Raw genomic sequence first — 19,481 nt, 5'->3', positions numbered from 1 at the left:
GAATATATAATGCACAACAAACACACAATTTCATCTTAAGATTGTTAGGGAATACACCGATTATGTGCAAATTATATTCACAAAAGTATACTGTTTATTTGTGTGAAATCAAAACGTAATTTCGACTTACCAAAATAGAATTTAAGAAGCAAAACAATAATAGTTACCGAATCTGAATGCATGAATATGGATTCATCTTTTTCGATTCTTAAACGAAAGCAAGTTATTCTTTGAATCAAATCTCGCAGAACAAACATGTAAATAATGTTAATCAGTTTCTGAAATCAAACCATAATTAAGAGAAATCGAAAAATGAAGGAAGAAAGATGCAAGTAATGAATTTTTGGTCGAGGCAAGCGTTTAACACTTGGTCCTTATGATGAATTTGCCTCGCATCAGTACTAATGATTTTTCAGCAATTATCTCCCAAGATATAACGAACATGTCAAGTTATAGTAGCACTCCAACTGATTTCGACCAGTGAACTCAAACGAAATTCTGTCTCTACCATAAAAATGACTTTGATGCAAGACATAATCATTTCTACAAAGTATTTTAAGTAACTTGACATGAAATGAATAATATAGAATTATAGAATGAATTGAAATTCCTAAATGATTAAATCCAAATATATGGAATCAATATATAGATGTTGAAAATGTTTGTCTCAAAAGACATAACCTATGGAAGGGACACAATTATTGGAATTAGTCTCTATATTTAAAGAGACACGTCTAGCTCACTTGCTTGTAAACCCTATATACATACACATGTGTATATGTAAACACACACACACACAGAGAGCAACATGGGCAAAGAACTTAAGTATAGTGAACGGTCATCACCAAGATAGTCTAGCTCACTTCTAAACCCTATGGTGAGTTTGCATCATTGAATGGTCCCATACGAAAATAATTGGATGATGACAAAATTATGAACAATTAGAATCCTATATTTCTATTGAGTACCATTAGCACTAGTAACTGATTACCCACTAAACGATTCCCATCCATATTTTGTTTATATGGCAGCAGGTTGAAATCAAGACCTATCTACCAAAGGTCAAACAAAAAAAAGCATCGATTGAAAGCTTTGTTAGAAACTACTTATTTCCTTATTGAGCTCGGGATTGAAAGAATGGTTGGGACAACAAATATCCATCTATTTGATCCGGTGCTGTTACTCAAATCAATCTATGTTTCAGTTTATGCTCTTATCTATTATTTGGATATACCAAGAAAGATTCTACTGAGGCTACTATGAAATATTTATTAGGAGTTTTAAGCGTAAACAACTACTCATGAAGCAGAAAGGAATTGCAATTCTCGAAGGAGCCGCTAACTCCTTGAATCACTACAGCGAACCCTCCCTTTACTCAATGGATATCATTGATTCCCTTTCAGTCAACAAAATGAGTATAGGGGAGAAAGAAAATAAAGAGTTCTTTATTGAAGAGGCTTTGCACCTAAAATTCAGAGAAAGACAATCAAACAATTCTCAATCATAGTCCTTGCACGTTAGATCATCATATGATATAAAAAAGAAGTTCCAAATATTTGATATCTTTACACAAAAGGTGGGAAATAAGTCAATTTATCCAATTGAGTCACTTGAAGTAGAACCTCAAAAAGAACTTATTTATTAATTTTTCTATTTCTATTTTTTTAAAAGGTTACGATAACAAGCCCCTCCTCAACCGAAGAGCCACCAGGACAAGGAGACGGCTCTTAACATCCACTCTCATGTTTCATTTTGATCAATGTATGTGAATATAATTTTTTTTTTTTTTTGTCATTCTACACAATCAATCTTCTCATTTACGATCAATATCTTCTAGAGATCTTCTTGAATGAATATATTTGTATGATTGCCCTTCTTCGACCCTTATTGCCCTATTTGAGAACAGACACTTAATGTGTTTCACGTATTGAATATTGTTCTATGGTTAGTCTGTGACCCCTGGATCCTAAAGATGTCCTTCCAGTCGGTACACAAATGAGGAGGAAGATCATGAATGCTACAGGTGTTAGAGCATTCATGGTTAGGGAAGGCTAAAAGTCACCTCTCATATGAATAATAACAAATTTTGAGCGTAAAGCACAAATAGATCCACTATTTTATTGGATTCAAATTACTATTACCAATTACAATACTGTAGTGCCATAAATAAGCTAGTCATGTCATGACTTCTCAATGCATTTGAGCCCGCAATTGTTCATGGCCCCGTTTGATACACATTAATGTAAAAATGAGAATGAAAAATATAGTTATTGTAGGGCTCCACACAAGAGATAGAAAGTCAAATATGTTGACTTAATGTGATTGATAACGGTCATATTTTTCATTTTAATAAGTAAATAATGGGAAACAAACAGGGGCTTAAAATATTTCTTTCTATTACATTATTATTGATGAAAACTTTGTTGGTAATTAAATTAATTAATCAGATTACACTTTTAATATTATTAAGTGAAAATTGTTCGCAATTTTAAAATATTTTTAGTTGATAAACTAATGACAGAATTTTCTTGAACTAATATTTAATTTTTGTATGTTTTATAATTTATTTAACAATACAAATTCAATCAGTAATTAAATTTGCTAAGATTATTTATTTATTTATTTAAGGTTCACCTACGAAAACCTCCATTATTAACCACAAAACTTTATTTTTAATTAGTTAACTGTGGACTCTTCGGTTAGTAGTATTTATTATTTAAATTGTTCATCGTATAATTAACTAAGCAATTAAGAATCATGAGTTGCGTTGTGCTACAATGAGTTATGTACTTGTTTTGAGAAGTACATTAGATATAACTCGTTTTTCGATCTATAAGACCGACTAGTAGTGATTGGCACTTTACTCGAGTTGAAGGGTCACTTTACCAATTGGGCTAAGCAATTTGTCTTTACAATGGTGATTGTTCATTCGGGATTAATGACAATAGTACATCTGAATTTATGTTAGAATCAATCAATTAAATTGTTTATTAATTCATAGCAGGATCATGCTAAGAAAATTAATTACAAATGGCTGTCTTATCGATAACCTAAATCTACTATGTTTTTATTAATAAACTATAAGTTCTTTGATATGCCAATGAGTGAGAGCAATTAATTATGGTCATCACTTGGTATGTTGGGAGCCAATATGAATTGAAGTAGTAAACACGTATTTTCGTTCGGAATCTGTCACCTTGTTTGATAGGTTAATGAGTCCATTTTTTTAGATTTTATGTTGGCAATTCTGTGATCAAAAGGGTCAAAATGTAATTGTTCAAAAGTTTGGGGTCAATTTGCCAATGTTTAAAGGTTAAGGGTAAAATTGTACATGTGTAAAAGATGGGGGGACCAAGTTACAATTTTGTAAAAATTTGTTAGGGTTCGAGCTATGTAGTAGGACAAGACGTGTCATTGAAGTTTCGCTAATTGCTCGTCAAGTGGTCGCTCGAGTGTCAAAAGCAGAAAGTCCTTTGCTCGCTTTTCGCTCGAGCGACGGTGTTACTAGATATTTTGACCCGACCCAATACACTTCCTATAAATTATATTGCGCCGATTTTCAAACTCCTTTCAAGGATTGAACATTGAAGAAAAATTATCTACAACTTGAATCATTCATTCAATCCCATATTCAACCAGCGCAATCATTGGAAAACATCAAACCCACCTTCATCAAACACTACAACACAATTTTCCAGAGTATTTGTTGATTATTGAAGATCAAGGAAGGAGATCGAGGTTCCGATCGTGAGAGAACAGGGACTTCTCTTGATTCCATAGGAGATAGACGAAATCAAAAGCCGGGAATTGGTGTAGCATGCGATTCAGGAGGGCTAGGAGTCAGAGCTTGGTATGATAGACTCACTGCATACCTCGTTGACCATGGATTTTCACGGGGTGGTGCAGACAGAACTCTATTCATTAGGCATATTGAAGAAACTATAACTATAGCACAAATCTATGTCGATGACATCATTTTTGGCTCTTTCATTGACTCTCTTGCTCGTGAATTTGCTGAATGTATGAAATAAGAATTTGAAATGAGCATGATTGGAGAGCTAAGATACTTCCTTGGTCTTCAAGTGAAGTAAATTGACTGTGGGCTATTTATCTCTCAATCAAAATATGCCGAAGATTTGGCTTGGACAGTAAAAACCACACAAGGACACCCATGAGCACAAGTATTAAGTTAGGACATGACTCTACAGGTAGGAGTGTTGATCAGACATTGTATAGGAGCATGATAGGTAACCTATTATACCTTACAGTCAGTAGACCTGACATAGCGTTCAGTGTTGGAGTGTGTGCTAGATTTCAAGCTGATCCTAATGAATCCCATCTGAGTACAGTAAGGCGTATCATTAGGTATGTTAATGGGAGGTAAATCATGGGATCTTATACTCCAAAAAGTCCAATCTTGAACTCGCCAACTATTCTGATGCTGATTGGGCTGGAAATGCTGACAATAGAAAGAGTACCTCAGGTGGATCATCTGCTTTGGATGAAGCAAATGTTGAGTGATTATGGGATAAATCAGGGTACCATGACTGTGTTCTGTGACAATACCAGTGCTATCAACATATCCAAAAATCCCGTTCAGTATTCTACGACCAAACATATTGACATTCGTCATCACTTTATTCGAGAGCTAGTTAAGTCAAATGTGGTATCACTTGAACACATCTCTACTGAAAATCAACTTGCCGATCTGTTCACTAAACCTCTAGATGGGTTGAGGTTTGAGTCCCTTAGGAAGGTTGTCGGCATTTGTGTCCCTCCTTGATCACCTTCATAGGAACATGCATGTCTAGTTTATTTCAATAGTTCATTTCTGCATTCATTACATTGTTTGCTTATTTTCATTTACATCTGTCTCTCATTTTGCCTTTCTTTTTGTTTTGTTATAAAAAATAAATAAATAAAATTTGGGACTTACTTGTCATTTTTGCATTGTGGTTGTTCACTTGGACTTATAATTTGGGATCAAATATGCATTCAATACATGATTAGCTTCTAATTCTCATCACTTATATTGAGTCTGTGTAGAGTACTTAGTATATGCCACTTCTTATTTTATCTACACAGCACACACTAGGACCATGTCAGTGAGTTTTGACCGCATGTGTGAGACTTGGGATGGCTATCATTTGTCGTTGAGTTGACCTTGGGTTTGAATTGATCTTGGACTAGATGACCTAATTTCTGGTGTGCCCCCCAAGTGATCTTGAAGAATATTATTTATTGCATTACATCTTACACCTGTCTTCATAACCTAGTTGACTCGAGCAATTAAGTCTGAGGGGTTTCTTATAACCCAATGCCCTAAAGCCAACTTGTTTAGGAGTCATTGACCCAACGCTCGTTACAGGGGTCTTCTTAGTAGCTTAATGGAGATAGGATTGCACTTAAGATTAAAAAAAAAAAAAAGAGTCCTTGATGATAGGGAGAGAAAGAGCATTTTTACACCATGTTTAAATGAATTATAGGTCCTAGTGGCTTTGGATTTGATTTTTGAACATCTGAGCATAGACTCATACTGTGATTTAGCTGTCCCTTCTCACAAATTTTAGGTTTTGAGTCTTATTTGCATGGAATTAGTGGCACATTTCACGTGGGGTCATAGATACAATTTACTCCACCCGATCTTGATCCCAGTGTGTGGTATATCATTTCAAATCTTTGCGCATGCCATATTTGTTATCATTTGGATCTTTGAGCGGATATCCATGTTATAATGTATGCCTTATTGTTTAAAAAAATATTTTTAAAAGTTTTTTTAAATGGTGCTATTTTTCAAAGTTTCCAAAGTGGTGCTAAATTAAAAATTACTCAAACTGATTCTTCGTTTCTGTTATTTCGCATTTTCGTGCTATTTTTGTCATTTCATTCTTGCTCGATTCTCGCTGCACCTCCGCTTGAGCGACAATAATAGTGTACTTTTCGCTCGCTTCTCACTCGAGTCTCACTCGAGCGACAGCGAGTCCTTTTATTTTCTCGCGACAAAACTCAGCCTCAATTTTTTTCTTTTCCTCTCATTTCCCTCTCAAAATTTCCTCTTCCATGACAATCTTGGCGGAATTTCTTGCATATCTTGCTGGAATTCGACATTCCCACCACCAAATTTCATCTTAGACTCACATTTTCCTCTCATTTCTCGGTAGTTTATTCACAAACCCTAATTTTTTTTTTCAATTTTTTTCGTTCTCTTATCACTTTTGGTACATTTTCCAATCTTTTGCATACTATCCTCGATATGCGGGTTACAGGATTCATTGCTATATAGATTTACCTACTTTGTTGGACTTGACTTGGATTTACATTTTTTTTCCTTTTCCTATGTCAGGGTTTTGGATTTTTTTTGGCGTATGGTTAAGAGTGTTTTAGATGCTACGTTAATAGGGTTTGTTGAGATATGGTAGTTGTGCAATGGGGTGGTGTGTTTGTGATTAGTTTCACTTATTTCTATCTTACCTGCAATGTGCTTGACTGCTTCTTTCACACTAGCTTTTGCCATTTACCATTTGCCATTTTTTGGTGTGCATCTATTGTGGATGATGTCTTCAGTATTTCTATATTCTTTAGTCTTCGCCCTGCACATGTACTTGTTGAGTTTCGTATTGGCTTCATGACTTTCAGTTTGTTCTCTTCGTCCTGTCGTTGTGTTATTTTCATCTAGGTCATATCATCAGGCTCTTGCCCTTTGTGTCGTGCGGCCTTATTTGTGTCTCGATTTGTATCAATTTGCATTTTGTGTGCTTCACTTGGCATGTTTTTGCACCTTTCTTGCTTTGTTTTGGGTAACGGTTAATGCTTGGGCTTTATAGCTCTTTCGATCATGCATCTTGTTCTTTTTAGGTGCTTTTTATGCCTTGACGCTGTCTTCTATATCTTCCATTACATATGGCACCTAATAGGGCTAGAATTGCCTGCTAGTGGGTCAACATTATTCCGTGGGTCTAAATTTATATCATCTACTGCTCAGAAAGTTTTTGGAAGTTAGTTTTCATTACGTCCAGTCCTCGTAGAGCGTGGGTCACTTTGTCTGACCTACCACCTGACCTAGCAACCATTTTTACCTCTCGGGGTTGGAAACCTTTGTTGATCGATTTAAACCCCCACCTAGTCTCCTAGTTCAGGAATTTTATGTTAACATTCATGATGTCAGCGAGTCATCTTTTAGGGTGTTTCTTCGAGGTCAGACGATTAGGATCACTTCAGATATTATCTCTAGCACTATTCATATTCCTTGAGTTATTTATCCTGTTTACCCATATTTGTTAGTCGATACTCTTCCTGTCGACTCTCTTGTTCTGTCCACGTTGTTTAACAGTTTTTTGGGTGGTGGTCCATAGGCGATCCGCACTGGATCTCTTCCTCCTGACCGTCAGATTTTGTTGCGCTTTGTGTGCACGAATCTGTGGCCGGTGTCCCACACTTTCTCATTGCCTATGGAAAAGGCCCAATTTCTTTTTGTGCTGCTACATGGTGATTCCATTGACCTTCCCACCTTCATCTATCAGCACATTCTGTGCACATTCAGGGTCCAGGTCATAGGATTGGTCTCCCGTATGCCTGTTTGATCCATCGTTTGGTGACATTCCTTGGGGCTTCGTTTCCTGATGGGGTGTCCTGACGGGCTCTGCGTCCCATAGGCTATACTACAATCTCAAAGAGTCGGTCTCATGGTACCTCTTCTGCTTATGTTCATACTGAGCCCGCTACACATTTTGACCGAACGGTGCCAGCTAATCCCATTGGTCACCTTCTAGCTGATTTCTTCACTATTCCTCCATCTCATTCGGATATCCCTAGTCGGCTGGAGATATTCCTTCTTCGTCCACTTCTGTTCCGCCTCCTGCGCAGCCCGCTCTGGCTACTGCCTTTGTTGACCCATCTGTGGCACTTATGGGTCAGATGTCGATTTTAGTTGAGCAGCAGGCCCGCATGATGGCTGAGATTACTCAGCTGCGAGTTGCATTCGAGCGCCACACTGCGGAGTTTGCTACACTGTGGAGCGCTATTGCTTATGTCCAGCAGGGTATTCGGTGGATGCGTGAGCATTGGGATTATGAGTCTGATGCTGATGAGACTGATGATGGGGACGACAGAGATGATGGTGCTGCTTAGTTGCTTAGGGATCCCCTTGTTGTTTGTGACAGAAAGAGGGAGTAGCAGTTTGTAGTTTTTTTTTTGGGATTTGTGATGATTGATACACTAATTTTGCTAGATTAAGTTTTGATGTTTTGCAATATTAATGTATGTTTTTGGTGTTTTGATTTACATTGATATTGTACCTTGATCTAGCTTAGTGGTATGATATTATGGCTATTCATGACTATTTGTCGTTATTATGTTAACTATTACTATTTCTCATTCTTTTACATTGGGTATGTGAGTTGTGATTTCATGAAACAGGTTGAAAGAAGACAAGACAATAGTCAGTTGAGTCGGTGTTTTGGGTCATCATTGTAGTTCATGTTAACGTAATATTATTTTGACACAAAATGCTAAAGGGAGAGTTTGTTAGATTTTGTGTTGGCAATTCTGTGATCAAAAGGGTCAAAATGTATTTGTTCAAAAATTTGGGGTTAATTTGTCAATTTTTAAAGGTTAGGGGTAAAATTGTACATGTGTAAAAGATAGGGGACCAAGTTGCAATTTTGTAAAAAAATTGTTAGGGTTTGAGTTGTGTAGTAGGGCAAGAAGTGTCATTGAAGTTTCGCTAGCTGCTCGCCAAGTGGTCGCTCGAGCGTCAAAAGCAGAAAGTCCTTCGCTCGCTTTTCGCTCCTACTTCGTTCGAGCAAAATAGTATCGCTCGCTTTTCACTCGAGCGACGGTGTTACCTAGAAAACCCTATTTTCCTTTTTTCAAGATTTTGACCTGACCCAAATGACCCAATACACTTCCTATAAATTATATTACGCCGATTTTCAGTCGTCCTCTCAAGGATTGAACATTGAAGAAAAATTATCTACAACTTGAATCATTCATTCAATCCCATATTCAATTAGCGCAATCACTGGAAAACATGAAACCTACCTTCATCAAACACTACAACACAATCTTCCAGAGTATTTGTTGATTATTGAAGATCAAGAAAAGAGATCAGGGTTCCGATCGTGATAGAACGGGGACTTCTCTTGAATGTACAGGAGATAGACAAAATCAAAGAGTTGGTGCAGGATCACGCATTCCAGGAGGGCTTTGAGAAAAATACAATTAGGAGGTCAGAAAAATCATTGTGCATTGAATCTGACGGGTTGTAAGTTATACTTTCATTTATAGTGGATTCCTACTGGCTTGGGCCCGGAGTTTTACCCACATTGGGATTCTCCGTCATCAAATAATTGACTCTTTTACGTTTTTACAATTTATTTGTTACCGGTATTTCAATATAGGATAGTAAAGTATGTGAACTGATTTGGACAGATTAATATTTATGACCTGATGCAATTATTAATTAATTAAAGATGAAAATTCAGTATAAACACCTATTCACCCCTCTCTAAGTGTTGACTGGGTCGAACTACGTTATTTCACATTTGAATATTTTCTTTAGAATACAGTTTAAATGTGACCAATATTTTGATGGAAGTCCAAACCATTTAAACTGTGATAAAGAATCAATAATGAAAATACAAGATACAAATACTGTAGCAATTAGAAGGGTAAAATAGTCATTTAGTCATTATCTAATTATTCGACTTGATAAGTCAAGAGAATATAAATTGTACGAAATTAAATTATATTACTTATGTGATTTTTGTATAATATAAGAGTTCATTTTCTTGCCTTTAGTTGGATTAGTTGGAGTTGAACATACATTGTACGTTATTTTGAAATACTTTATAAGTGTTATAAAAGTAACAGTTGATACCAATTTGTTGGAAGGATTATAAGATTCTCCAATGAAGTAAAGAAAATAAAATTTATGATAAAAAATTAAGAAATGAAAATTGTATTCTCAAAACTCAACTTCTATGATTCAAGTTTTTGTATTAATGGAATACTACAAATGTGCAACATTTTTACACTACATTTGGTATATAAGAATTAATTATTAATGCATGAATTTAAACACCAATTAAAATTCTTAAATACATGAATAGAAATAAACTTGTCTATAATAACACTAAATTCATGTAGATCAAGATTCATCAAGTTAAGATTCATTGAGTCTAGATTAATGCGATATTAATTAATTGAGAATTAATAACACAAAATTCATACATGACAAGAATGTTATTGTATTTATTACATAGTTTAAAACAAAAAGTAAGATATTATTAAATAATTGAATTATAGTAGGGTTAAAATTGTCCAAAAAATAATTCTCACTTGATGTGATATTTAATATATTATGGATAATTGGAAATGAATAATTATGCTAGACATTCCTGGATCAGTTTGATTATGTATAATTATTCTAGTTTAACTCTATGTTTGATCAAGTGCTTTTGATAGTTTCAATAAAGTTTTGGACTTGATTTTTTAGTAATAGAAGTTCTAGTTTTGCTACATGTATATCAAGTTTGACATTGTTGTGAGGTGATAGCTTTTTATACATTGATTTTAAAAACATTTTAAACAATTAATGGTACAAATTTTTACTCATCTTTAAATGTCAAACTTAATGTATACAAAGAGATCCCCTAACAAGTTCTTAGAAGCTCTACTTGTTTCACCAGGTTTTACTTTTTGTTTAGATTTAGGTTTTATGTGTTAGCTTGTAACTTGATTCTACACATAGATGCTATGGTTCTAAAGTATGAGATTCTAGGAAAATCAAGATGCCCACAGCTTTCTCTTTGACTTTGCGGCGTTACATAACCAAAACCAGTATGTTACTACAGCACCAGGCCAACAAATAGATGGTTTAGGTGAAGGGGATAGCATAAAAAGGCTTTGTCACAAATTCATCACTCAATGGTTGAGTTCTTTTGCATTTTGACGTGAAACTGCAAAGTTATGGCCTCGATCTTAGTTATAACTACCCATGTATGCCTCAGCAATATCTACAGGAATTCACTGATAGCATATATAACCTCCGCTTGTTGAAGATAAGTTCCAATAAGTTTGTCTATCATTCTGTTTTTCCTTGGGCGGTATTTTAGAGTTTCGTGCATTTGAGTAGTTGAAACTTTATAATTTGAAAATCTAAATTTCTTTATTGCCAAGATCCACCATGTGAAATCACCAATAAATTATTAAATGCGAAACATACCTTAATTCTTTGGAATGATTCTTTATTACTAGATTTTGATTCCAGGTCTTGAATCTTGAAATTTGAACTACAATTTTTTCATCTTTAGTTTCTTTGCTTTTAATCTCGAATTTTGTGTCATTTGATTATTTAGTTCTTGTTCTTAGTTTTGCTTCTTGATCCATAGTCTTGATTCTTGAATTCCTTCTTTTTTATTCTTAATGGTCACTATTGGATCTTTCTCTTTAATATATTTTCTCTTGCATTCTTGTGTTGATGTGATGACACAAAGAATGAAAAGTTACATATGAATTAGTCATAAGCATTTCGTTCATTATGAAATAAAATTCTAAAGAAATCTAGTCTCTATACATATAATCTGACGTACACTTTATTTAGATGTCATAAGCCCAATAATTTAATTCTTTATTAGATCATTTTATTTTTGAATTTAACTTTAATATAGTCTTATACACAATTAATTACATATGTGGGCCCACATGACAGTTTAAAAATTTCCTAACAATCTCCCACATGGGCCACATATATTATCTGATAAATGTGTATAATCTTATAATGCCAAAACTTTTGCTATCATAACCAAAAGCATCTTCGAACAATCTCGTCCATCAATTATGTTAATATAGGATCAATGTAGTTTCCCATGCAAATATCATAACAAAAACCTTCAATGGTCATGTATATCAATACAATCAAATGACATAGATCAAGTGCGGATGTATAACATGAAAATTACACGCAATGTAATCCAAACATGCATATTTCCAACTGGTACTACCTTGTTCTTTAATGAAATCAACCATAAATTTTTAATTAGAATAGGATTGGATTGAATACTTTATTTTTGAAATAAAACAAATATCTAAGGATAAAATTATGTCTAAAGCATACACCATCCGATTACAAACTCCCACTAAACTAACATATCATTAAAAGATGCAATACCCATGTGAGTAGTATGCTCATTAAAGACTTTGGATGATAGCCTCTTAATAAGCGGATCCACGATTATAAAGTTTGTCTTAATATACTCCAGGGAAAATTGCAGTAAAAGCCCCAAACCTTTCACTTTGTTGCATAATGTATCTTAACCTTTTATTTCTGCGGCTATAATCCCAATTGGATAGCATTCGTCCACTATTCCGTTAGTCAACTCAAAATTCAAACTTTCACTCAACTTGACAAATTAAGTACAAGGTAAAGTGGTAAATTACATTTTTTTATAATAAAGGGAAATAATTACATCAAAAACCAATAAAATAAAATAAAATAAATGAATACACTATTCATCTTCCTCAACCCCCCATCCAACCCCCACATATCCCTAAAACAAACACCAGAAAATCAATCTATGATGACCACAGTCATCGGCCCAGACATCGCACCAGCCATTGACCTATTCTATCCCAATGACCCATTCGCAACCCCCATCTATATATAATTTTAAAAAAAAAACTATCATGCCATTTTGCACTGCCACCGTTGATGGCTACCAACCATGAAACCGCTAGGCACCACAAATACCCAAAATCATGGTCACATGTAAATAGAGCAAAAATTGCCAAAAATGTCAATTTCTGTAAATTCTCCGATTTGCATATTTCCAATTTTATCCATCTGAATTTCCAATATGTCCCCAAATTTTTACTTCAAAACAACTTTTTGGTACAATTGCATTTCAATGCACAATGTATATAGAGATATAGACACAATGATGCATGTGTAATTGTGTTTAATTGTATGTTTCTTCCATACACTGGTGGAAGTTTGGTCCGATTCCGACCACATTCGGTCTGGCAGCACCCAATTTAACGATTTTGTGGATATAAATGAAAAAGGAAATGTACAAATTTTGGAAAAAGATTGTTCAATGTCTGGTGATTTTGAAGAGGGTTCCATGAAATTAAATTAGAATGAGAATTAGAAAGACAACTAGTTGGTGGGTGTTGGGTATAGGTCATTGGATGAGAAGAATGGGTTAGTGGCCGGTGACGATGGCCAACATTGATTTTCTGGTTTTGGGCGGGGGAGGGTGTTTAGAAGAGTGGGGATTGAAGGAGATGAATAGTGCATTCATTTATTTATTTTATTTGATTGGTTTTTGATATAATTATTTTCCTTTTTTATTAAAAAAAATTGTAATTTACCATTTACCCGTCATTTAATTTGTTAAGTTGACTCAAAGTTTGAATTTTGGGTTGACTAACGGAATGTTGGACAAATTTTGTCCAATGGACTCCGAGGGCTATTGAAGTGAAAGGTTTGGGATTTTGATCGCAAAAATAAAAGGTTAAGGTATATTCTACAACAAACTGAAACGTTTGGGACCTCTACTACAGTTTTCCCTATACTCTATAGAAACCTGAATTATTTCTTTAATAACTAGAAACTTGATGTTTATAAGCTTTGACATCATCAAGTTCGTGCTAGAATACAAGACTGCTATTATCACAGAATAACTAAAGTAGTCTTTCAAATCCGTCCAAAATGTGGAGCCCAGTGACAAAATTTCGCAGTCATATTCCATGATCAGAATCAGAATATCAAATGATCTCCAATTCATCTGATTTTCTTGAATGTGATCATGTAATCTTTAGTTCTTTATAAATACCGAATAACCTAATTGGCTGCTTTTCAAATATTTATCCTAGAGTTATTTAAATATATGCCTAGCATTCAAACAATGAATGTCATATCCAAACGTATGCAAACGTTGATATTCATTAAATTCCCGACTGCTAAAGTACAATGAATTTTCTGTATTTTCCTTTCTTTAAGTTTATTCTTTGGCATTAATTGAAACTAAACTTGTCTCCCTTAATAGTAGGGGTATCATTTATTTTAAATACCCTCATCTCAAATCCTTTAAGATCTTTATCGATATAGTTTTTTTGTAATAATCCAAAAATGCCTCAAGAACGATCCCAATTTATTTGTATCATTGACATAAAAGAGGCATCACCAAGATCTTTCATTTCAAAATTTCATGATAGAAATCTTTTGGTTTCGTGTAATAAACCTATATCATTATAGCCAAATAGTATGTCATCAACATACAATACCTAAACAATATGCTTACTCCACTCAACTTGTGGTATACACAAATTTATCTCAAAATCAAATGAGATAATTATTTGATGAAATTTGTGATAATATTAACAGGAAATCTGCTTAAGCCCATAGATGGATTTCTTTAATTTGTAAACCATCAAATGTAGCTCAAAATCAAAATATGTCACAAGTGCCATAATAATTCTAAAGATGTCTTCCGTAAAAATCGGAGAGAAAATCTTTTTATAGTCAATGCCTTTCTTTTGAATAAAACCATTTGCAACAAGACAATCATTATATCTCTCTACATCACCCTTTGAATCCTCCTTAATTTTTAATTTTCATTTACAACCAATAGACTTCGCACATTCAGGCAATGGGATGAGTGTAGAAATGTCATTGTTAGTAATGAACTTTATCGCTTTATTCATGACATCAATTCATTCTTAAGAATTATTCATTTGCATTGTATGATGAAAGTTGATCGATCAGATCTTCTTCCACCAATACAATACCATCTTTATTTTCTTGGAGAAAGACCACAAAATTATTCGAATTGCCTTTCTCTTTTTCTTTAGTGAATTTTCTTAATGTCATTTGTTCTTGACGTTGTTGAGTTTGTTCTTCTAAAACAATGTTTTGATTGTATATAGGAGATTTTGCAATATTGCCTTAATCCGAAATTACTTCTTGAACAAGATCTGGTGCAAGAATTTGTCCCTAGTTCTAATCATTGTCAATTGCAACAGAAGAGATAAATACATATTTTTCTTTAAAGATAAAATCCTTAACTACATTATCTCTTCCACAAACTCTACATCCCCAAGTAATCAGACATTTCTTGTTTCGAAAATTGAGCTAATAGTGAGATTTTTAAAATTTATAACCCCTTAACAGTTGCTTTACTTAGAACTATAGTCTTTAGTGCTTCAACCTTTAGAGATTCTTGTGTGGTGTGGGACGATTCACATTCCTCTAGAAATTTAGCAAAAGGCTCTAGACATCGTTTGCTGATCTAACATATCTATCATAGTATTCACCACTATGGTAAAATCTTACTTGTTTAATTCTTTTACTGAGTTGATTTTCAACCGCAACCTCGTATGCCTTGAACATTTTCAGTATTTGAGATTTCTCATAAATGAGATACAGGTAGTGATAGTGAGAAAATTTCGTCCATGAACATAATAAATTACTATTGACCATTTCAAAAATCCAAAGGAAATGGCCCACAGATATCCATTTGAATTAGTTCAAAGACGTCCGAAGGTCTATCTCCTTAATATAATTAACATAAACACTTGAATCTGAAAAATTAAGGGAATAAAGAATTCCCTCTGTCACAAGATTTTCTATTCTCTTTCGAGAGATGTGATTTAATTTCTTCTGTCATAATGAAACAAAATTTTTTGGTTAATTTATATTTAATACTACGTGAATTTACATGCAATGTTTCTTTATATGAAACAACCATATTAAGCAAACATAGTTTATAATAATCGGATAAAAAACTAGTAACTATAATATTTGAATTAAGAAAAAGACTAAACTATCTATTTTTAATTGAACAAAGGTAACCAAATTTGTCCAATGTAGAAATAGAAATCAAATTTTGTCTAAAAGACGGTATTGAAAATGTCTTTTTCAAATTCAAATAATAACCAGTCTTTAATAATAACCTAAACGTCCTTATAGCCTCAACTTTAATTGATTTGTCATCACCCCACATAGATAAATCTATCAACATATTGACTTTAGGCTGTTCAAGCAACCCGCATAGACACGTTTACTTGAATAGTGACCCTGAAATTTATCCACAAAATGTGTCTACGTATTGAAACTAAATTAACCTCAAAATACACCAAAAGAAAAGTGTACTTGACTTTACACTCCAAGCGTGGTATTTAGTACAATCTCCCTTCATGTGTTCCAAATTTTCACAAAGGTAACAGTTAGTTGATTTATCATTTTCATACGTTTATTGCTTCTTTTTTATCGAAGCAGATGCAGCTTTTTTATTCTTTAACTTGTCCTTAGAAGTACTTGCCAAGTGACTATTTCAGTTCCTTCTTGCTTTAGATTTTCTTTTTCTTGCACACAATATAAAATGAGCTCATTAAAAGTTTGCTTCTCCTTTTAACAGCTGTAACTGAGCTTAAATTAAACGAATTGTGTAAGAAAAGAAAGAAATGAAAACCATAAGCACAGAGTAATCATCAGTTAGCTCAAATTTTAATGTCGTTGGTCTTGAAGTAAGATGAGATACATCCATGATGTATTTCTTTAGCCTTATACTTAAGTGAAAGTAAGTTTGCCAGAAGCGTATTAGTTTTGACTTTATCACTTTTTACGAAATGCTTTGGAATATTTCTTTAATAAAATCATTGGCAGTTTTCTTATGCGACACAATGCCTCAGAATGTTACTGGAATTTTACACTTCAAGATATAAGACTTGTACAATATGAACGATCCCACTTATTCGACCTTATTTTATTAGCGGAACTTTTATCTATAAAAGTAGTGGATTGTCAGTCCTTCACCCAAAGTCTAGATTTATGCTATCAAGAATGACACAAATATTTTCTTTCCAACCCTTAAAACATTGGTTCAAAGTCAGGAATTGAATTGATGTTGACGGATATTGCAGAAGTATATGGACTAATCGAATAGAGACCTAAACCTAAATAACAAGTTTACATGAGAATCCGTATTGGACAAGCAATAATTTCAAATAGTGGTGGACAAAAATATCAACTTGTATAAGAGGTACTCTTGGTGTGGTAATCAAATATCAACAATAAATCCGATCAAACATAAAGCCTATTTTTGGACCGATTCAGCGTTTACATAATGGAAAACTTTACAATTGTCACATATTTATTACCACGGGTGTACAAATAATTTCGCCAAATATTAACATTCCTTTGGGTCACGAATATCCGTATAAATTACATACACACAATTTTCCTAATATTCCAAAAAATTAATCTAGGTAAAAGAGGTTACTTTACTAACATGTTGCTTCAACTAATCTATTTTAGAAAATTAGCAATCCGAAATAAATATTAAGTACTAAGATTTGAAATTGATTGCCTTTAATATTTTAATTTTCAATTTTTTCTCTTATGTGGCCAAAAGAAAAAAAGGGTATGCCAGAAATAGGGCGCCGCCAGCTCACATAGTGCAGCGCCGCTGCATCATAACGTGGCGCCGTTGTGTTAGAACGTTGTTGATGTACTGAAAAAATCCCAAAAAATTCGAATTTTTGAATTTTAGGGTCAAAATTCATATTCTAAAATGGAAAATCCAAATTATAACTTTTAACCCTAGAATTCATTCTTGAAATATTCATATTCCAAAACTCAATATATGAATTTTAACTACAAAATTCTTCATTTTATCCCAATGGTTTAAAATAGAGTCAGCTTTGATACCATTTGTTGAAATTTTAGAACTTGAAAAGCTGAATTCCTTTATTGTCAAGATTTTCCATGTCAAATCACCAAAAGTTATTAAATGCGGAACATATTTTAATTCTTTTGAATGATTCTTTATTACTAGATCTTTATTTTTGATTTTGAATCTTGAAACTTGAAATGCAATCTTTTCATCTTTGGCTTTTTCATTTTTAATGTCGAATTTTGTCTCCTTTTATTATTTAATTCTTGTTCTTAGTTTTGCATCTTGATCCATAGTCTTAATTTTTTTTAATTGCTTCTTTTTTATTCTTGATTGTGGGTATTGATTTTTTCTCTTCAATATGCTTTCTCTTGTATTATATTGATGGATTAATATAAAGAATGAAAAGTTGTATATGAATTGAGAATCATAACTAAGGATGGTAAAAATATCTGTCAAATTCGTTACCCACGAGGCCGACCCGGACAAGGTAGGGATTACTCGCTTAATTGGGAAATTGGGTCGGGTATGAGGCGGGGAATTCCACCCTGAGGCGTGTATGGGTAACAAGGTCCCCTAGCGCAGCCTCCGCACTATTTAATTTTTTCTTCTTTTTTTAAAAGAATTCAATATTTTAAATAGAAAAATTTCACAAAATTTCACTAATTCTAATAGAAAATAGCAACAAGAATTATTTAAGGAATATGATAAACAATAAAAAACTAAGTTTAGAATAATTTAACTTTCAAAAATTAATTAATTAATTAAAAATTGAATGACTATATTATTGTCTTACTTGAATGAATGGGAGCAATAAATTGAATTATAAAAACTATAAAAAAAAATTAAATGGGTATGTAAATGGGGCAATCATCTTGTCCAACCCGGCCTTAAACGGGTAACGTGCGGGTAAGAGACGGGAGCAAGGGAGCCTGGCCCTTGAAATCGTCCCGTTACCGACCCAAACCATAACCTATATATATATATACATATATATATATAAAGAATCTGATCTCTACAAATACAATTTAATTTTTTATTACATCACTTTATTTTTAAGCTTTACTCTGAGATAGTCTTAGACACAATTAATTACATATATAAATCCATATGAAAAAATAAAATTTTCCCAACTCGATTAACATATGATTTTTTGAATAGAAGTCCAATGATGACCGTCTATGTCCAATGTAGCGATTATAAATGACAATATTTTCGATGAAGTCAACAAACACCGACGGTGGCTTGGTACTAGGGAAAATCGTCTTTTCTTCATATATTTATTAAATTGTTTCATATTTAAGCAGAGTTAAGTTTAGGAAATGAAAGTGGGTGGATTAAAATGGGAAAACCCGTCCTCGTCCTCGTCCTCGTCGGGATTCCCCCATTCCATTCGTATTATGCAAGGGTGGGGCAAGGCATGACCAGGAAAGCCCCATTTATCACTTTTTGAGAGTTGGGTCCAATTGTAAAAATTGTTGGGCAACTGACAAAAGTACCCCTAAAATTAGATTTTTTTGAAAAATTATATGAAAAGTTTTTTGTAGGTAAAAAAATATTGTGTGATATTAAAAAGTGACAAAATTCCACTCTTTTTTTTTTAAAATAAAAATTGTCACTTTTTAATAGAATGCTGCTTTTAAAAGTTAAATGTTACTTCTTCTTCTACTTCTTTTCATTTTTTTTTTAATATTTATAATGACTTACAATCTCACTTTTATTAAAAATTAATATTTATCACTAAAAAGAAGAGATAGAAATCAAGAAGGTGACTGAATAAAAGTGACAAATATTTATAAAAAAAAA

Source organism: Olea europaea, unplaced genomic scaffold (assembly GCF_002742605.1).
Source record: "Olea europaea var. sylvestris unplaced genomic scaffold, O_europaea_v1 scaffold312, whole genome shotgun sequence".
In the NCBI taxonomy this organism is placed as follows: Eukaryota; Viridiplantae; Streptophyta; class Magnoliopsida; order Lamiales; family Oleaceae; genus Olea; species Olea europaea.
This window is presented reverse-complemented; position numbering follows the sequence as displayed.